Raw genomic sequence first — 19,796 nt, 5'->3', positions numbered from 1 at the left:
CTTTTAAATTAAAAGAAATTTAAATTAAATTAATTAATTCTTTTAAATTAAAAGGTACTGGGGATGAAACTCAGGGGCACTATACCTCTGAGCTATACCCCGACCCTATTTTTTAGTATTTTTAGTTTTGAAACGGGGTCTCAGTGATTTACAAATGGCCTCACGAAGTAGCAGAGGCTGTCCACGAGCCGCGATCCTCTGGTCTCACCCTCCTGAATGCTGGGATTGCAAGTGGGCGCCACCATACCCGGCTCATTTAATTCTTAAAACAAAGCCAGAGCCAGATATTTTCTCCATCTTAGAGATAAAAACACTGAGGCTCAGATGAGATAAGATACTTTCTATAAGTCATCCATAAAGTATAGAAGCTAAACTACTTGAATTTGAGGTCTGATTTCTTAACTACTACATTCTAGTGTGTGTGTGTGTGTGTGTGTGTGTGTGTGTGTGTGTGTGTGTGTGATAACTTACTGTGGATAGTAAGAAAAATGGATTAAGCTCCAGATGCCCAGATGTCGCTATCAGTTAGGGTTTAATGATGCATTCATATACAACAGTAGCTTTCATTTCTAAAATGTTGCGGCAGTGAAAGCCAAGAAAGCTTGAGCTCTCAGAGTGGTTCGATTTTTAACACAATTTTTGTGAAAGCCAAGAGTGAGATCTTAAGTATAATCTTTATCGTATATAATTAGGAACAAAAAGACACATGATCTCAATCTCTCCCTTTTTTCTACCCACTCAGTAGTGCCTCTCTTTTCTTCTCCATCTCTCATATACACCACAAATTCTGCAGGAAAGGACAGAAAGCTGAATCACAATCATTCACGGAACTGAATAGGAATAATAGACCACAGGGTAGCACACTATTGGCAGAAACTACCAAGAATGGTGAGAGACCAATAACTCAAGAATAACAAGTCTACACCAGAAGTTTTAATGACTCTTCTAATGGTTTAATGGATAGCACTTTAATAGGATTTCTAGTAGAATCCTTCTGAAAGCTTGTCTTCAATAACTCTGTCATTTACAAAGAAATGGATTGCTTTCCCACATAACTATAGTTTACTGAATCTGAACACAAATTATGGTGGTTGTCATCCTCTTCTCAAGTTAACTATTGTGAGAGAAATGGCTACATGCTCCAAATGTAGGTTGCCAGAGAAAAGAAGCGTATCTATACAAATAGAATGCTGTAGGCATTACACAAAATACAACAAGCGAGCACCATTGTTATATTTCTGTGCGCAAAGAAAAAAGTAGAAACAGCACCTGAAATTTAAATTAAGAGGTATGTGTGTAGATATACATACACACCTATGTACACACACACTCTCACACACACACATATACACAGACCGTGTGTGACACTAAAATGTTGAAAACTAGTTGGAGTTATCTTCAAAATGGCTTACTGAATTCTTTTGAGTGATTCGTTTTTAAGTGTCTATACTACTTTTTTCTACATTTGCATCATACTTGTTTTATATTGTTTTATTTCCTTTTTTTTGAGGGTCTGGGGATGGAACCCAGGGGCATTCAGCCTCTGAGATACAGCCCCTGCCCTATTTTTCATTCTTTATTTTGAAACAGGGTCTCACTAAGTTATGGAGGGCCTCACTAAGTAGCTGAGGCTTTCCACTTGTGCTGACTCAAAGTTCTTTCAAGTTAGGGATATCCATGGTGCATTCCTCTGGGTACATACCATCCCATTAATAGTGCTGAAATTGTTACAACAGTCCTATAAATAATAATAAACCCAGCCTTTGGCTTTGCTTTTCTCAAAACTGACTTCTTCACACTGGAATCTTTCTTGCCTGAAGAGCACTCATCATTTCTGCTTTTCTAAATCTTTCCTTTTCTTTCAAGATTCAGCTCAATCTCATCCTCTCAATCTACTCCTGCCTAGAGATTTTTTCCCAAGCATTTCTGCTTGTAACCATCAAAAGCACTACAGTATGGACCATCCACTTGGCAGTGATATTTATCCTAGAATTTTTTTCTTTCAAAGTTGTTTAAATTCATTATTGTAAATTACCTTTTTGTTTGACAATTCTTTAATTAATTATTAATTGTTACCAAGAATTGAACCCAGAGGCATTCTATCTAATTTTATTTTTAATTTAGAGAGAGAGCCCAAGTTGCTGACAGTCTTCCTGCATTTCTGAGGCTGGAACCTTTGATCCTCCTGTCTTAGCCTCCCAACTACTGGAATTACATGTGTATGCCACCACACCTGGCAACTTAAATAAACATATCAAAGTCAATCGCTAAGCCAAGCATGGGAAGGAGGGAGGGGGAGGGAATGGGGCAGGAATTGGGTAAGGGCTAATTGAGTGATGTGTGTACGTATGTCTCCACCATCTTTTATCCCATTAAGATGTATGACTACGATGCACCAATAAAAAATTTAAAAACTAAATAAATTTTCTGACTAGAAATACAGCCTACTTTATATCATGTCGCTTCTAAAATGGCTAGTCCAGTAAAGTGCATATTAAATATACATTAAATTGTATAATCTCTATTTCAGACTTTTGTCTCAATTTTCCTGCAAGTCTTTAGAAGTTGAGAAACTCATTTTTTTTGTAATTACACTTTCATACCTTGAGTCTTGAAATGTAGACAAAGCTTATGAACCCGAGGGTAATAGACCTATACATTCTTTGGATTACCTTTTCACCAATGCTAACAGCTGTGCATTCATCAACTTTACAGTATTTTATATTGATTATCAGCACTATTTAAAAAAGCCCATAGGCTAAGATATAGTCCATTAAATTTGTATAAATTGAACAATGACTGCACTATGCTAGAAGATTAAAAACATCACTTCTCAGATTCAATGTTGGAAACATATGAATAGTATTTAAACTTCTTAGGAGATCTATATATGTCTTTGTGGATAATACTAGTTCTCAAAATAAGATATTTCAATCATGCTGTCCAATAAAAGAATAATTTTATTCTGAAAAGGAAAATAATTACATTTGATGTCATTTAAACTGCCTATTGTTTATTAAGAAAAATATTAGAAGCTACTTATTTTGCACAGAATAAGTCTTATTTGGTCCAATTTGAGGATAAGCTTTGATATTTAACAGGAGAGCAAACAAAATTCAAAGAGGCTAATCATTTTTTTAAGTAGCAATATGGGTAAAGTAACTAACTTAAAGGGTATGATAAAAGGATGAATCCTCCTTTTTTCCAATATAGATCATAAAATACAAGTAGAGTAGCTTAACCAATATTTTACAATAAGGGAAGAACATATAAAGTTACATTTGATCCTTAAGTATCCTGTATATCTTTCTGGAGGAATATATTTTATCCAGAAAGATAATTTGGTTGAAATTATAACACACAACACTATGCTTGCCAAGTGCTCCCATAGATTATAAAAACATTAAAGAGTTCTGCCAGGGAAATATAATGAAGAACAAATGCTATTCCTTAGCCTTATTTTACATACATTCAAGTAACAGAATATAAGAAAGAGAAAAAGAAATTTCCTCTAAGACAGTTTCAATAACCCAAGAGTATGAAAGACTTGTTTTTCTGTCCCAGAAACTAGGAAGTACAGACTTTGCTGAACAGATTTTAGATAGTTACTAGCACTCTCACTGCACTGCACTGGCCTACTGGATTTCTAAATTTCTAAATTTACCAAATGAGTGTCATTGGTGTGGGGAATCCATCACCCTCACATAGTATATGCAACAAATACAAAAATCTGAGTCTTGTTACATCGAAGTAAAACTCAGTGTAATAGGGATTCTATTGGATTTCTACTTGGAATTAGAATCTACATTAGGATTCTATTGGATTTCTACTTGGAATTCTAGCAAAATATAGTTCTGTGGCTACTGACTTAGTTTTGGCCACAAAAAAGAAACTTTTAGGCTCAGAATCCAAGAGCAAAGATTATATATGCATTATTTCTCACTGTACCCAAGAGTCTAGCAAGAGAATCCAGCACATGGTAAGAACTGAGTAAACATATATTGCACAAGATGACCTGAATATAAAGCTTGATAAGAACAGAGACCTCCAATAAAGTAGATTTTAATGTTCTTAAAAATTATGTTAGAGGTCACCAATGTTTTTCCACTTGGTCCCCCCTTGTTTTCAGAGATATCTGGGAGAAACGAGCAGCTTTATTTCAGAGTTCCCTTGTTTATTCTCTGATGAAAGTTATAATCCATGGTCTGTGGCTTTGCAGTTGGTTGCTGTGGGAATGATTATAGACGAGAAACAAAAAGATCATATTCCCTTCAAGAGCAAATGAGCATCAAGAGCAGAAGAAATCTTAAGGAAACAAAGATGTTCTTTTCATGCAAATGTTTTTAATAATAAAACTGCAGGGAGTAAAGCGCTTTAGTGGTGAAGTGGCTAGTCTTTGTGAAATTTGTGTGTAGATGTTGAGATTTAGGCAAAAAATGACTTTTTACCTCTCAGAGTTGGCCTGGAGACATGAACCTTTAGATTGTTTTTCTTTATAGACACTAGCGCAGGAAAAGAATGTCTATCATCACAATTCTTCTCTGGCTTCTTGTCGGCAGGGCAATGTCTTTTTTCTTGTGTGTGTGTGAGTCTGGGGATGGAACCCAGAGGCATTTGACCTCCAAGCTACATCCCCAGCCCTATTTTTTCTTCTCTATTTTGAAAAAGGTCTCACTAAGTTGCAGAGGGCCTCACTAAGTAGCTTAGGCTGTCCACGAACCTCAATCCTCCCGTCTCAGCCTCCCAAGTGCTGGGATGACAAGCGTGCGCCCCCACGCCTGGCTTCCTGATCATCTTAATTTGCAGCAGCCTCAGACTGGATTCCCCTAGAAGCACAGTCCTGAGAATAATTTGAAGGCAAGAAGCTCATTTGCGAGGTGACCCCCAAAAATACTGATGGGGAGGCTGGGCGGGCAGCTGGAGCTCCATCCTGACCCCCAACAGGAGCCGGGGTACAGAGTACAGCTCCAGCCTCCCCGCGGGGCACCAGGGCAATGTCTTTTCTATCAGCGTATAGAATCAGAATTGGGGGTTTGGTCTCTTACACTGTCCTGACAATATGTCACCTAAGAGAGGTCCACAAAAGAAAGTCAAAGATAGATTTTCAACCTTGAGTGGGGACCACTGCTTACCATGCTACTGAACCTCTGTCTCCATAGGACTTCTGTGTAGAATCAGGAGTTAGAGTAATAACCTAACAAAGCATCTTTATTCATAACTTGATAAAATTATTGATGGCATGGGACTGAACTTGGAAAAAGGAAGCAAACGAGGCTCCTGTATTATTTTTCCCCAAAAGTCACATACATTTGTTCGAGAGCCATTTACTGTGCTAATTACAGGGATACCCTGATCAATAATATAAATATTCCCTGCCCTGAAGATGCTTCGATTCTGGTGGAATATACGTAAGTGATGAAGACTTTGCAGTTCTTTGTGTGGTCATGGATCCAGCACAGCGAAGGGTAAATCAAATCTACCACATAGTGACAGGCACCTGTATCTTCTCAGTCTTGGCCTAAAAGTCAAGCCACTAGAACTCTGCTAGACTGCCAGTGCCTACCCCGGACTCCTTCACAAGCTCCAACTGGGTGAGATTGGTTCCCTCCAGCAGGTGTTTTAAAAGTGGTAAAAACAAGAACAAAACTATATAGATTCACAAAAGGTAAGGGGAAAAAACCTCATAGTCTCTTTCATTCTTTATAATACACCCATTTAATGGTCAACTATAAAATATGTGCATTGAACTTTGTCTTTAAAAATTTTATTTGCTAATGTATATGCGAATGATATTTAAACAACAAAAGGACTTAAAACATAAAATATATTATAAAAATTCACTTTTTGCCTAAAACTCCTTTGCTTAATTTCATCAATAAAATTATCTACATTATCATAATGCTCGATGATTACCCAGATTTCTAATACTGTTTATGATTTGGGTACTTACACTGTAAACAAAACATCTTTATGGTTTCAAGTTAGCATGACCTTAAGATATATTACTATATTTTGTTTCTTTCTTCCTCACCCTGGAAAACATTTCTCTTTAATTTATCTGGAAAATCTGCTTAGAAAACACTATTTTTCGCACAATATTAGATATGAAACTCAATGAGGGACTTCAGCCACATCACTGAAAGGCCCTGAAAATATCTTCTTCCAAGTCAAATGACAGAGGAAGACTAGATTCAAAGATTCTCGAAATCCTCAAATACAATTCCAATGCAAAAACTTTGTGACACTGGATTAAAACATCTGGGTTTTGATGAAGGATTTTCTTTTAAGATAAGAGAATTCTTGAGCTGTGAAACCAAGGATCAATAGAAGAAGAAATAGAAAAGAAACAAAACAACAACAACAACAACAAGAGGAAATAAATGCTTCTTTGCACAGCAACTTCCAACACTTAGGCTGAAAATTTTTATTCTCCTTATGTCTCAAGTGATGACGAGGTCAATTAATTACTGGGGGAGAAAATGGAAACAAAATTCTCCTACCTTCCTTAATGCAGTGCCTTAACTACTCTTAATACAAAGGGAGGCAGCATTTCACTGCTCATTAACTATACTAATTAGAGTTTCTCCATCTTCTTCCCTCAGGAGTGACAACACCAATGGGGGACCGGACCTGAACCTGGGCGGGAGGGGCATCACAACAGTGGGAAACCCACACCAGAATCTGAGCTTTACAGCATCTACTTTAAATCATATTTTATAATAATCAGACACAGTATATAGGTAGGTGTGAGAGAGAAAGAGATACTGAAAAGTTTTCTCTAGTGAGAATCACCACTTTGATCTTGGGCGTCTGCCCTGTATTCAGCTCACTGTCATTTGTGTCTTGGCATGCTGTTCCCTTTAATGGAAATAAAAGTTGGTGCTAAAGCAAGCAGAACACTGGCGAGAAACCCTTCAGCCAGTGGAAACAGATGTAAGTAGGCAAAGAGTTTGCATCCTCTTGCCATCCTGCAGGGTGGCACATTTCTTGCAGTTGAGGAGTTATAGCTCCCCTCCTTTAAAGTCGCTTGGCAGCTTTTATATAAAATTAAGATGCAGAAACATAAAAAGGGGTTTTTGCATAGATAAAAGGATGTATTTAAAATCTTCAGACTAAGCATTACTGCATATCATTTAACAGATTTATGTAGCTAACTTTATTGGAGTGGGTGAGTTTCCCTTTTGTTATGGGTCTTATCTAAATGATGCTGGAATAAACTTTTGATCCACTCAGAAGTGGGCAACATGCCAGACTATTTTCACTTTTTCTTAATCCTCAGGATCAGACAAGAACGTACACTCTAGTCTACAGTTTAAAATGTCAAGTCTAGAAACAAGTCAATCCTAACTATCCTCTCAGAGAGTGAAGACTGTGCCTTCCAAGCTCTGCTTCTCCTTCCCCTTTCCTCTTTACCTTCCTAGTGAATAGACAAGATCAGAAGTCAAAGACATTTGCTGTTACTATATGCCATTAAATAATTCAATTTGTGAGCTATCTCTAGCCCAACTAATTGAATATAGTTTTTCCAACTGAGAAGGTTGGGATGGAGTGCAAGCTATCATTTTTTAGGTATAAACTGTCATCATTTCATCATATTCAAATTTTCTCAGTTTTAATAAATAAACAGAACAATGAAGGGAGAGGCTATGGATGAAGGTTCTTATCCAAAGCAAAATAAATAATTTTGTATTGCTCTTGCTCAAAGAGCATTTTTGACATTGAAAATTAAAATAAGATATAATTATACCAATTAGAAACTTGGCCAGTATGCCTTATTTGGGATTGTATGAATACTATCTGACCACATTAAGTAAAGTTAGTGACATAAAGTTGTTCATAGGGAAAACTGTGGTAGAAGGAAATCAACCATCACAGGCAACTATTTACAGTGGTCACAAGATGACCTAGGAACCAAACCCTGGGGGCTCATATCCAAGCTCTGCCATCTACTAGTTGTGCGACTTTGAGCAAGTGACTTAACTTTCTTGCATTTCAGTACCTTCTCCTGTATCTCAGGGCTACTAACAATGCCCACCTGAAAGTACTGAATAAATTAATATATGTAATGTGCTTCAAAGAGTGCCTGACACATGTTAAGTGCTGTATTAATGTGAGCTATCATTACTATCCTTGCAAAGCATTCTGTGCTCTGTGAAGCTCTGGAGAAAGTAAGGTATTATTATTGTGGTGTTAGAATGGTATATGGTTTAAACCCAGAAAAGAAGATATAAAAAAATTCCTAAAACTGGCAAGAAAAAAAGGCTGTGAGAAGGGAAGAAGGGGAGAAGGGAAGGAAGAAAGAGAGGGAGAAAGGGGAAGAGAGAGAGAAAAGAGAGAGAAAGAGAGAAAGAGAGAGAGAAAAGAAGAAGAAGAAGAAGAAGAAGAAGAAGAAGAAGAAGAAGAAGAAGAAGAAGAAGGAGGAGGAGGAGGAGGAGGAGGAGGAGGAGGAGGAGGAGGAAGGAGGGGGAGGGGGAGGGGGAGTGGAGAGGGGAAGGAAAGTGGATTAAATTAAGGAACTTCATGAACCTTTGGTTGGAGTTGGGAGGACTGATGAATACCTGCTATTAAGGAAACTTACTCAGCAAGTGAGAAATAATTAAGTTCTGATTACACTGCATGCATGAACTTTTTAGTTAAAGCCAAATTCTCCAATTGCTGCATCTGTGACAATTAAGACTAATGCTTCCCCAAGCACAGTGAAATATGCAAATTCATGTAATGTCTTAATGCTTATACCCCTGTCTTTTATCCTCGCATGGTGGTAGGTCCAACAATCTTTTCTCAAAGAGAGTGACTGTTTACCCACATTAGAGAAACTATGACAAATGATGCTGCCATTTCCACTTTTTCAAATTTAAAACTAAACACAAAAGTAAGGCAACACATCCTTACAATTTAGGGTAGCAGCAGACTCTCTGCAGTCTCATTCCAACCCCTATTGCAGCACTGTTAAAACTTTCCACACAAGGTGTTCTCGGAAAGAGTATCAATGCTGGTGCTTTCACTGGCTTTTTCAGGTATAGGAAGCTTTAGGAGTAGAAATAAGAAATGATTTTTCATGATTTGAAAATCCTTTTGAGATTACCCAATGCAGATTCTTTATCAGGCTGTCTTGATCTTCCATGGGTCAAGACACACCTCTTCAACCTGTAGTCTCACAGTAAAGTTTCAGTGACAGCTATAGACTAAGCTGTGGACCCCTGAGCAAGCCATGCTTCCTCTCCTCTCTTTGTTTTTGTGTGCATACCTCCCTTACCTGGGGTCTTGTATCTAGCAAGCTTCGCAACTCTCCAGGTAAGATGTTCTCGGGAAGAGTCTTAATATGGCCCTACACCTAAGATAACTTATAATTATTAGCTTTTTTTTGTGGTACTGGGAAATTGAACACAATGGCATTCTACTTCTGAATTATATACTCCTGGCCCTTTTTTATTTATTTTGAAACAGAGTCTTGCAAAATTGGTGAGGCTCATTTTGCATCTACAATCGTCCTCCAAGTACTAGCATTACAGTTTTGTACCACTATCTCTGGCTTCTAACTTGTTTTTTCTTTTCTTCCTAGGAGACTATGGAGTAATCTAGGCTAGAGACTATTTCTTGATCATTTTTTGTTCCCCAGTAAAGGTCTTTGAAACAGATGAAGGCATTCAAATGACTCTTTTTTTTTTTATAAACAAAGAAACAAGGATCAGAGATCAGGGAAATTAAAGAATGTATCTAGGGACATTAAAATTCATAGCAGAGATCCCAGGTGCATTTCTATTCATCAGTAAAAATAAACTATTTTCTAGATCTTTTTCTGGACAATTTAATTTGCAGAAATAACATGATACACAAAATACAGAAAGTAGACATCACAGCCACCTTCCATCATTGTTGCCTCTTCCCTTTTCCTAATTGCTTCCACAGAGATCCTCTTTGAAAGAATGAGAAGAGAATGTTATAGAAGGTAAAAATAACTTATAAAAAAAAACCCAATGTTATTAAGTGACTCAAAGGTAGCTCATGAGTACTGATGTCCACAATTACAAGGATCACTTATTCTGAGTATAGAGGGCAAGGAGCTGTCTTCTAATATATTCATGTGCATCACAACCTCAAGGGTAGAGGCTAATAATCTTATCTTAAATAAGAGAGGACCAAGGCAAAGTAAGAAAGTTGATCAGGTTTAAGCAGCACAGCATCTAGTTAGCGAAGTCAAAATACTCACCTTGTCTCCCCTGACTTCAAAGCCTACTCCAACATCTGCTCCCATGCCCTACACAGTGTAGACTTCCCCCTCGGGCCCTAAATCCCAACTTCATTTTAAAATAAAAATAAAACTCCAAAAAGCAGTGTATTTTTTTTTTTTTTTTTGCTGTAGTTCTCTTTTGTAGTTGAAAGCTTACATGAGAACTAAAGACACTCAGGATTAATTGTTTCCTGAGAGCATTGGGCTCCACATGGGAGCAGGTGGAAAGAGTCTCTGGACAATGTCAAGGAGTGGTCAAAAGCCAATTAGTAATGTTGGACACGTATGAGAACAAGGATTGAGAAACAGAAAATGAGAGTTAGCTGAGATTCCCCCAAGATGAGCAGGACTCCCACCAGAGAAAAATAAAAGGCTCAAACATGAAAGGCATAAAGTTTAATGTTGGTAAAAGAAAGTTTCAGGTTTTTTTTTTTTAAAGTGGGTGAAAGAACAAACATTTAAAAAGTCAAAATAGATATAAGCTTTGAAACTTGAGAAACTGGTTGCACTTTGAGTTCTAATAACTATGGAAGTTTGGAAAGAATAAAAGACTGTAATCACCTAGACACATAGACTGATTTAGATGCAGCGTTTCCTCCAAGGTAAGCGGCCCTGTCTTTGTGTTTTACTAGATTTGTTTACAAGCTGTAGAATGGCAGCCAGCTGGGCAGAGGCTTGCTCTACCTTTGTATCTCAAAGGTACAACCTGGTGAGGTTGGTCCTTAACTATGGAACAAAGAATCTTCTCAGATTGCCAACTGTAGGCCCATGATCACTATAAATGCCTCACTGGGAGTTTTCATCAGTAGGCACCTTGGAGTTAATCTGAGGGGTTTGTATTAAAATGTGTTCAGTTCGGAACTAGGGAAAGATAATAGCAGCCTATTTTCTGAGAGAAAAGGGCCTGAAAATGAGGCTCCACTGCTGTTACATCAGGTGGGGATGTTGACCGAGAAAAGCAGCTCTTTTTACAGAAAGAGTCTTTGTTCTGTTTGCTCCTGTTGTTGGTACTAGCAATTTTGATCACAACAAAGAGTTTCTGTGAACTGTAAATTTAGTTAGAAATTGATCCAGACACACACTTTGGCTAATCATCTGCTGTGTGCCCAGCAGTGAGCTAGCTGCCACATGGCCAACAGCATAGAGAGAGGCCGTAACACCTGACCAGGAATCTGTGCACAGCCTACAGCCAGAAAGCAAGAAAAAGCAAAATACTAAGTGCTAATCGCGCAGGTTTAAACTAGTAGGTCTTCTTTCCTTACATTATCATCAGGATTATTATTATTTTACTGACTTTAGCAAAGCCCTAGGGATTTGGCTAGTAACAGGAAGAGGAGAGGGTCCCATTGATTCTAAGACATACATATATATACACACACAAACATATACATTTATTTCCACATTGTAACACCTCTGAATTGATGTGCATCTTGAAATTGATGCCGTGTTACAGTTATATTTGCAAGGCCTTATCTTTCTCAGTGGTATGTAGAACCATGCAGCATCTTAAAACTGATGCTATCTATATTTGATGAAATAAAGAAGCTACTGAGTCTACTGAGCACTTAGATCAGAGATACAGAAAAGCATTCATCACCTAGATCTATATATGAATTTATTTTGAAGACTTTATACAATAGATACTACAACTACTTCCTTTGTAGAAATGAAGAATCTAAAATACAGAGAGGTTCAATGGTATGCTTAAGGTCACAGAGCTTGAGCCACCATCCTAACTTAGGCAGTCTCACTCCAGGACCTACGTACTTAGCCAATCTGCTATAGTTGTCCCTTGCTTGGCTCAGTGAATTCAAGCCCCGAGTTGCAGGTAGAGGGGTCAGCACACAAGCTGAGAAGTAAAGAAACCTCTGCGTTCTTATGGGAGGGGGAAGAACTCCCCTAGCCCCTCCACTGCTGGGTTGTTGAGAGACCGTGACTCAGAACAGTGACTTAGCTATTCCTCTCCTTCAATGTGGTTTATCCAGGCCAAGTCTGGAAAAGTTGTTACGGCTTTTTGTTTTGTGAAATCATTTATTTCTGCATTCCATTACATATTCCACCACAATTTGCTCAAAATTAAAAAGGAAAAACAAAACTCGCTAATGGCTCATGTGTTGAAAACACTAAAAAGGGAGACTTTTCCCTGGTCTATTCCATTCTTTCACATTACACAAAAGATGAAAATTATCTTTTGTCATCTACTACCTTGTTTTTGCAGGAAAATAGGGGAGCCAGAATCTAGAAGAATCCAGTGCATTTAAGGCTGGCAAAAGAAAAATACAAAATAAAACAAACAGAAAAACTCCCCTGTGTGTGTTGCTTGGCTTCTCATTGGTGTCTGTGTAATGTTCTAACATGTGTCCACCTTCATAAGTTTACATATAAATTATAAACTAATTTGAAGCAGATCCCACAAGCAGTTTTGAATTATGAATACTCAGAGGCTTATGGTACATTCATTAATGATGGCTTTGTGCCTGTGAATGTTCCCTGGCACACGTGGTCAAATATACCAAGAATCTCTTCTTAGGGAAAATAAAAATGTTCTCTTTTGTGGCCACTGCCTTGATGACATGATTTTTGTCTCTTCTATAGGGAAATAAAATGTTTTCCATTAGGAATGCACAAACTATCTATAAAGAAAAGAAATATATCCTTGGCATGTTGTAAGAAAACTACTGAGTCTTCCCAGGGATGATCATGTAATGAAAATTAGTAACTATAATGTTTTCACAGAAAATTTCAGAAGTATTATGATTTACTTGGAGACAAAAGCTCCTGGGTTCTCTAATAATAATTTATTAAGAAACATGAGGGGTGAGGCTGGTGCCAGGGCTAGTGAGGCTGGAATCTGAGCCCGCTGTGAGGCAAGGCCGGTGCTGGGGCTTCCAAGGCCGGGATCAGAGCCTGCCAAGGGGTTAGGCTGATGCCGGAGAAACAAACAGTGAAAGATTTAGATGTTAGGTTAGTTAAAGTACAGAACAACATGACATGAATTTATGACTTGGTTCTACTATAAATTTATGACTTGGTTCTACTAGTTGTGTGACCTCAGGCAAGATAGTCCTTTCTCAATCTCTATCTCTTGCCTCTGGGATGAGGTCTATGAAATCACATGGTCTCTGAAGTTTAAACAGACTCTATATATTTGAAAATATAATCTTTGCCAGGAGTGGTGGTGCACGCTTGTAATCCCTGTGTTAGGGAGGCAGAGACAGGAGGATCACGCAGGTCTGAAGCCAGATGCGCTGGTTTAAGAGACCCTGTTTCTAAATTTAAAAAGTATAAAAATAGATCTGGGAGTATAGCCTGGAGGTAGAAGGGTTTCCAGGAACCCCCAGAATAAATAAATAAATAAATAAATAAATAAATAAATAATATAATATAATCTAAGTAAAACTGTTAAATGTCTCTACACATCGCAGTACTGTCTTGATGTATTTTATTCAACAAGAAAATAAAATGTCGTTTTCCTCTACCTGTCCCACTAAAGTGTTAGAAAATTTTAGCTCATTTGATACATACTGTTAGAAAAACAGAAAGACAGAGAAGCCTGATATCTGGAATGTTTCATATAATAGCTTCATTATCAGGGGCACAGACATGAAATGTGAGAACACTGCCCTGGGTAGAGGAAGAGATTCTTAGTACATTAGGATGATAAACAGTAGGAAACACATAAGAGCTACATCAAAGTTGATTTACCTCCACAGATGGTAGCAAAGAAACAGAATCTGGGCTTTGTTATGGGAACAAAATACGCTAAAGGTTTTCTTCCGGCAGGATTTGTGTGAACAACAGTTTTTTTTTGTGTGTGTGTGTGGTACTGGGGCAGAACCTAGGGGTTTTTCTACCTCCAGGCTATACTCCAACACCTATATTTTATACGTGATTTAGAAAGAGTCTCACAAAGTTGCTGAGAGCCTCACTAAGTTACTGAGGCTGGCTTCGAACTTGTGTGATCCTCCAGTTTCAGCCTCCCAAGTGCTGGGATTATAAGCGTGAGTCACCATGCCTGACGCGAACAACAGTTTTTTTACCCCTCTTTTCAATCACAACAAAACAATTTCCCAGAATAATTTTAATATACAGCTTTAAGATGGTACTAAGAGATACAGCACTGACAAATTTGAAACTAATTATCTGATAGCTGTTCATGTCTGTGCAATCGGCATAGCGGATAGAATACAGTTTATGAGGGAACCTGTAAATGAGCCGTTAGAAAACTTAAAAGAAATTTCATTGTTGTAACTGTGTTTAAAAGGGCGTCTTTATCTCAACCTAGAAACCTCAAAAATGTGCAGAAGCTAGAATGTACCGAAGTAGAATGAATGATTTAGGACATGATTCCCACAGGAAATTGTCTGAATCTTGGGAATCAAATTGGAAACTAGTTTTGCACCTCTCATTCTGTCGCGTTTCTTGATAGTGACTAGTAGGATGCACATGTATGTGGGGGTCTTGACCAATGGTGATGGAACAAACTCATCTAGTCAATAGCATTTTAAATCTGTTTCTAGAAAAAATAGGATATATCTATATATAATTAAGAGATAACTCTGCTTCCATACCTTTCACTCCTTACATCTCAAAGGACAACTGTAACAAGTATGGAAGTCTGACACCTGCATTTCTCACAGTGTTGTTTGTACATTCAGGTCATTCATACCTTTATGTTCCTCCAATAGAATCTCCACTGTAATATCACCATTTTCCTTCTTTTCCTCAGGTCCTATGTTTTCCATTATACAAAAATAATGGAAATATTATACATTATACAAAAAATTGATTTCTTAGGATACCATTAAATAAGTGTGCCCAGTATTCTCATCGTATCCTGAAAAAACTCTTATAGTAGGAATTGATTCTATTTTATAATAATTTCTCATTAGCATGTTTTTTTATAAGAGTAATATTCTTGTGGGTAGGCATGGTAGGACCTTAATGATTTTTAGCTTACTATAAATACATACTACTTTAAAGTGAATGAATATAATCACCTCTTGACAAAAAAGGTTTCACTTATTTCTATGTCAAAAGAGATCAGCCTTGTCACTATCATTTACTGAGCCTTTTACAAGGTGCATATGCTCATAATATTGCGCTCAAATTTATATACATATGCACACATATTCCCTAATTCTTATAACAACATATTTTATAGATGAGATATTCATAAGTTTATATACTCATACAAGGCAATAGCCATACAAAGGATTCAGGTAAAAATGGAGACTTATTTGGATTACATTCCATGTCCTTCTGCCATTAAACCACTACAACCTCACTGTTAATACTAATGAGCCTGGCACTGGAAGCTCTTTACAATTCTTGGTCCTCTTTACACGTATATTTTATGTAACTCTTCATTATAAACAATTCATTCCATCCCATCATAACAAGTCTACATAGTTCCACCCTTCCATGCTTATTTTTATGCAAAAACATCATCATGGCATCTTGCTAAAATATAGACTCTGATTCAGTAAGCTTGGAATAATGCCTAAAGTTCTGATAATTTCCCAGGTGATGCCAATGCTGATGGTTAGTAGTTCACACCTGGGATATGAGAGAACCGGAGCATTTTTTCCTTTTGAATACCTCTTTGACAAAATGCTCTTCATTCCTCTTCTTCCTTGATCTACTGTGAGTAGCAATTTCTCTCCAATACCTGTCCTGGCTCTCTACTTCACTCTGACCTTCACTGAATCCCAGCAACATTCAATTATGTCTTGGGATTAGTTCCTTGGTACGTGTCTATTTGTCTTTGTCAATTAGACATCCTAAAAGCGTAGTTTCTTAAATCTTCTCTATTCCTCTTAGCACTTAGTATAATATTCTTTTGCAGTCACATAGTAAATTACTATTGGTTCATCTTCCCAGTTCAGAAGCTTCACTATAGAAATTTTTCTCTCTCTCCAATCCAAAGAAGAACCCAGATTTATACAAGTAGACTGTAGCTATACCTAATGTGCATTTCCCACAATAAATGAGTCAATTAATGTTCCAAATTAGTTCTCTAGGATTTGGAATTTAAGTGAAAAAATAATGCCTCTTTATTTAGGGGACTTACATGTAAATGAAAATATGACCAAAGACCATAGTTTCTTTGTGGATAGAAGAAATAGAAGATTGGCCTGCATAGAAGGATAAATGAAGGCAGCACAGAGAAGGACAAAGATGATTGTTCCAGGAAAGATATCAGAGAAAATGTCATAGCCTTCCAGTTTTAGATGACAGCCCTTGTATTATTGGCCTTTGGCTCTATCATAAATCAAGTGTTCCTCTGTTTTCCCTTAGGCAAGTTATATGGCTGTAGTTACCTGTAATAAATCTAATCTAAATAAGATTTGTGTGTATGCACATCTGTGTGTGTGTGTGTGTGTGTGTGTGTGTGTGTGTGTGTGTGGGCATCGATGATGACAGTGATGATCCATGCTGTAAATTGAATCTCAAATATAGTAATCAATTTGTCTTCATAGAAAGTGGCAAAATGAAGACTGAGGTGGGGGCATGCACTTTAATGCAGTACCCTAAAGCAGTGACATTTTCTAATTGAAGCCTTCATAGTACCTGGAGCAAAGTTACTTGTTCTTAGGCTGAAGCATTAGCCTAAGATTTTTTCTAGCTAAATCTGCACATATAATTCTGATCTAAAGTTTTACCAGCCTAGTACATTGACTTTGACAGCCACCCCAACTTTAGGGGGTGGGGGAAGACTCTATTCTCTTTTTTCTCGATGCCTTTCTCAAATTGTTACTTAAATTATAGTAGGAGTTTTCGGTCTCATATCAGGAAATGAAAACCTAAAGTGCTCATAAAGAACTTCACAGATGAGTTATACTAATTTCTCAGACTCCTTCTAGCAGTCACTGGATTCAATGATGAGGTCTGTCTGCCTTTGCATGAAGGAGGTCTCTTACATGACCTAATTATCCTGTACTGCAATTTTATCTACTTTCTCCTATGCTGACCTCAGAATTGGTGCAAAGAGCTCTTATGCCTTTACCCTCTGCTTTATTCTTGGAATTAGAGTAATGAATTTAGCTTCATACATCATAAGAGGTCTCGGTAAACACTAATTCATAGTGATTGTGCCCAAATAATTAGGTATTTGAAAGTAAAGTGAATTTTCTTTTCTCTATTTTCTTCACTCCAAGCCAGTTAAAATGCATTCAAATTTATATGGAAGATAATAAGAAAAATTTCCCCTAAGTGTTGTTCTGAAATATTATACAAAGGTCTTAATCCTATTATCACAGATGAGTACAACCCTTAAATATCTCCTTCATGGCTGTTAAGGCACAGTAGAGTCGATTCATGCCCAGGGAGCTTTAATCACAAACCATTCTCATGATGAATGGTAAAGACCTAGTGTAGCTACCATAGCAATGGCTGGAGGAGTTGTTAATGGAAGCACTGCCAGCATGTAGTTCATAACTACTTTGGAGGAGCCCTTCTGTTCTAAAGGCTAAATGAGGATTATTAGAATGGCTTTACATGTAGCATTTCTTCAGAAATTTCACATTTAAAGAAGGCTAGTTATTGCATTCAATGGCTACAACTGAGATTGCCTGGGTGATGTAAATACTATTGCCAATGGTTTAAAGTTATATTTGTGGAGAGTGAAATAATGACTTATTAATTGGTTCAGCTATCATGTTTTTTTTTTATCTTTTGTGACCCATTATATTACTCATAATTGCAAATAAAGAACTAAAGCAGGGCTATGAGGAAAATATCACACAGCAAAATAATAATCATGATACCACTGAGGAACAGGTTGAAATGGTGAAATATTTCTGGCTTGTGAACACTGATACTTAACTATGAGTTTTTTATGTTGCCCTAGGGGTATTCATCATTTACCTTGTTTACGCTGCCAGGACTCAATTTGCATCCCAAAACCTCAGACTAAAAACTAGAAAACTGTTTTAAAGGCTACTGCATAATTTAAAAAGAGCCATTATGATCTAGAAGAAAAGCAGGAAAGAAATAAGAAATAGAGCATTCAAAAGACAACCCACAATCCAATGGGAATTTCCCTAAGATGGAAATGGGCTCCTGAATGAAGGAAGTAGAAGAGAGAAAAAAAAATAGCTTAACTGATAAGCCAGAAAAAAATAAGTAAAAACAAGAATCCTCCTTTATCTTTTACTAGATAGTTGACATATACATTGGAACATTCTTATTGAAAAAAAAAAAACCCTAAGAATGGAGGTGGCTTTTACGGGCATATTTTGCTTATCAAGCACAGTAATAAATAATTAACATTAGGAGAGCTAAATAATTTAGAAAAGAAATATGGATTATTCAGATAGTATTCAAATTATCATAGGTCCTGCTGCTTCATATACTTTACATGGTATTTTGTATATTTGATACCCCTTTACCCCCCTGAATTGAGCTTCTTCTTAGAGGCAGATGACAGCGTAGAATGCTAGAGCAGGCCTGGACAGGGAGACCTAGTACAGCTGCCCCATTTGAGGCTGATACCACAGGGACCAAGGAGGTTAAGTGGGAGGGTTTTGTTTTTTTTTTTTTTTTTTTTTTGTAATTTCCATTAAGTAAATCAGAAAATCTTCACTGTGGAATTTGGGCATCTCAGGTACCCTGTAACTGTTCCTTGCTTGGTACATTAAAAGACTTGACTTTTTTTTTTTTTTTTGGTACTGGGGATTGAACCAGAGCATTCTACCCAGGGCCATTTTACCTTGAAATGGGGGTCTCATTAAGTTGTAGAAAGCCTGGTATAAGTTAATGAGGCTGGCCTGCCTTGCTATAAGTTGTTAAGGCTCGCCTTAAACCTATCATCTTCCTATCTTAGCCTCCCAAGTACTGGGAATACAGGCATGCACCACCATACCAGGATACATTTTCATCATATGCTATGTTAAACTTGAGCTACAAGAATAATAAAAGTCTGGTGATCAATAATTCATAAATTGGCTTCACAATTGGTCTATGTTGCTGTGGAATATCATATATGCTAATTTTTTATCCAGTTTTGCAACCTTTTTCTTAACAAATGGCACAACACACATACACATAAGTGTGTGAGCTCTCCATTTACCTCCATCAAGAATTCAGACAGTCTTTAAGGACTCTTATATTTTAAAACAATATTCAATTCATTGTTCTTTCAGAAATAAGTGACTTTCTGGAAATATATCAGGATCGTACTAGTACTACTAGTATTATTTTAGATGGAAGGACAAAATCATGTATATGTTTTCAATAATGACAGAGTTTTCTGGCCATGGAAATAAATAATACCAAGAAATCTACTTATTCCTTGTAACCTTTTTTTCCAGTAAGAATTCCTACCACAAATCAAAGTATTAGGCATCCATTTTGTAGACTGGGAAGCTTATCAATTCAGAATATTTCATGAACTTAAACCAAAAAAGATAGATCAATCTCATTAGGTTTCTGTGAACAATGTAAAATAACCTTTAAAAATGCAACTACTATATTGACTGCACAAAAACTTTTAAGTTGGCTATTCATTAGACCTTTTCATATAAGATTCAAAGTCATATTTAAACAACAACGACGACAACAA

At 37.1% G+C, this 19,796-nt stretch overlaps 1 protein-coding gene across 10 annotated transcripts in view; it reads right to left on the bottom strand.

Annotated features, from left to right (window-relative positions):
• PTPRD (protein tyrosine phosphatase receptor type D) overlaps positions 1–19,796 on the bottom strand; it is a gene marked incomplete at both ends in the record, with an annotated part of 415,865 nt that overhangs the window by 92,231 nt on the left and 303,838 nt on the right. The gene's annotated exons all lie outside the window — the stretch shown is intronic.

The sequence above is a fragment of the Muscardinus avellanarius genome (assembly GCF_963383645.1).
Source record: "Muscardinus avellanarius genome assembly, chromosome: 13".
Taxonomy (NCBI): Eukaryota; Metazoa; Chordata; class Mammalia; order Rodentia; family Gliridae; genus Muscardinus; species Muscardinus avellanarius.
This window is presented reverse-complemented; position numbering and strand designations above follow the sequence as displayed.